A 2,578-nucleotide genomic window follows, 5' to 3' on the forward strand; every position below is an offset into this window, starting at 1 on the left:
AGATGTTGAATAATATATATTTAGATATATAAAAAAATAACCATAGGTAGAAAAAAAACTAAGTTAATAACTACAGTTAATGACTATAATTAATATATATCAAATTACTCTATAGTTGATTGGTTACCATCTAATTTACCGTCGAATTAATAAAAGAAATCTACCGCTAAGTACAATACAGTTGGATTTACCGCCGTCCTATAGTTGACGGTATAAACGGCGCCGAAAATTTCTTACAGGCGGATTTTTTTGTTCGACGTTAATTACCGGTGAATTTTCTGTCGGTGTTTTCAACGAATTGTCGAGTTTGGGTTGATTGTAACACCCTAATATTCAAATCCTTATACTCGAGTCATAAATCAATGATACTAAGGTGGTACGACTCTCAGGTGGATTATATATATATAATTGAAAGGAAATATTAAACTAGAAGCCTAAAAAGGAATAAAATAAAATCGCAAATTCGTAGCACTCACGCATCGATAAAACAGAAGATAGAGCATGAATCGAAAGCGATATAAGGTTAAAACCATAAAGAAGATTAAGATAAAGTCAGAATATAGATATATAACATAAGTAATTAGTCACTAGTCGCGACGCACGAAGTTTAAGCCAGCTAGAGTACAGAATAAAAACAGTTTGACAACAATATCTCCTATCTCTCCTAAAAGATACATAAAGGCCTCTATAGGCAAGTTTTCAAAAGGATTAAATACATAATAGAAGTTTTTCAAAACAAAAGTGGAGAGATTCTAAACAAAATAAAGCAAAAATATAATAATATTCGCCATCTCTGATGACTGTGCATCATGTTATGTTTTTCTATGCTTTTTCACCTTTAATTTTCACTAATCATGCTTAATTATTTAATACTTTTGTGCTTAAATCATAGATTACTTTCAATTCATTGATTTGATCTATTTTGTAGAAAATAGTGGAAAAGGAAGTAAGAAGAACAAAATAAGCATGAAAGAAGAAAGGAATTTAAAAGGTGAAGCAGAGAAAAGAAGAAGAGAAAAGAAGAAGCAGAGGAAGGCAAGAAGGTGCCGGCGTTAGTGGCCAAGTTAGCCCACTAACGCGAGTGTTATTAACGTGCATCAAGGAAGAAGGGGCAATGTTAGTGGCCTAAGTTGGCTCACCAACGTGCATCAAGGAAGAAGGAGCAGCGTTAGTGGCCTAAGCTGGCTCACTAATGCTACAATACAAGAAGAGGTGCCAACGTTAGTGGCACCGTTAGTGCACTAACGGCAGTGTTAACGCCAGCACCTGGCAGCCTGACTGTGTCTTCTTCAAATAAGAATAACTTGAGCTATGAAACTCCAAATGAGATGATTCCAATGGCATTGGAAAGTAGAAATCTAGAGCTTTCCAAGCATATATGAAACTAAATGGTGGACACTAAATTTGAGGGAGAAAACTTGCCCCGAAAGTGCAAAGATGAACATAGTATTAACCTGTAGTAAGGTCAGCTGACCTCTTCACCTTCCATGGAGTATAACTCGAGCTGTAGAACTCCAAATGATGCGCTTCAACAGCATTAAAAAAATAGACATCCAGGGCTTTCTAATAATATTTAATAGTATGGGGGTGGACATTAAGTTTGAGATTCAAAATCGGGCGTTGTTAATGTCGTTAATGCAGCAACGTTAACATAGTAACGCCAACAATAATGCATGCGACCCTGGCAGGCTGACCTTGTCCCCTTCAAAGGAGCATAACTTGAGTTATAGAAGTCCAATTGAGGTGCTTTCAGTTGCATTAGAAAGCTAACGTTCAGAGATTTTCAATGATGTATAATAGTCTATAGTGGGCATGAAATTGGAGCACAAAAAATAGTCATCTTTAAGCCCAAAAACACCAACTAGGCAGTGTTAGTGGCACCGTTAGCACACTAACGCCAGGGACAACGTTGGCTAAGGAAGGATTTGTGGCGTTAGCGGCAACTTTAGCCAACTAACGCCAGTGTCACCCTAGACCTCAATTTGATTCATTTCTCTCTCAAGTCCACTTTAAAGTTCAAGCAAGCAAGCCCACAATTGTCAACCAATCAAAGGCACAAGAAGAATCTAGAACAGGAATTTTCATTTAATTGTAATTTGTTTTTTATTTCAATTTGTAGAAGCCCATATATAGGCATTTCTTTTAGGAGAGCCTATATAAGGGCCTTAGCTTTTACATTCAAAGGACATCCTGGAAGGGGGGGAGAGTGAAGACCAATTCGAACTTCTGTGAATTGGCACATTCCTCTGGGAGTGGGTCTTCGGACCCCTCCCTTCATACACTCTTCTTCTCTTCCTCTTCTTTTCTTTCTTTATAATAGTTTAGTTTCTAATCTTTAATTTTCATATATGAATCTTTAGTTTTCATTTTAGTTGTGAATCTTTACTTTCATGCACTTTAATCTTCATTTGAGAGCGATGACCACTTAATTCCCTATTCATTTGGGAAAGGAGCTCTGTTTCAAGTTTTGATCGAATTGATGTTTGTTTCTTCTTCTCAATCCGCTTAAGGTGGCCAAGAGATAACTTCCGTACTTAATCGATCTATTCACCACTAGAAGGGGGTTTAGATCCTGAAT

This window comes from Arachis ipaensis, chromosome B02, assembly GCF_000816755.2.
Source record: "Arachis ipaensis cultivar K30076 chromosome B02, Araip1.1, whole genome shotgun sequence".
NCBI lineage: Eukaryota > Viridiplantae > Streptophyta > Magnoliopsida > Fabales > Fabaceae > Arachis > Arachis ipaensis.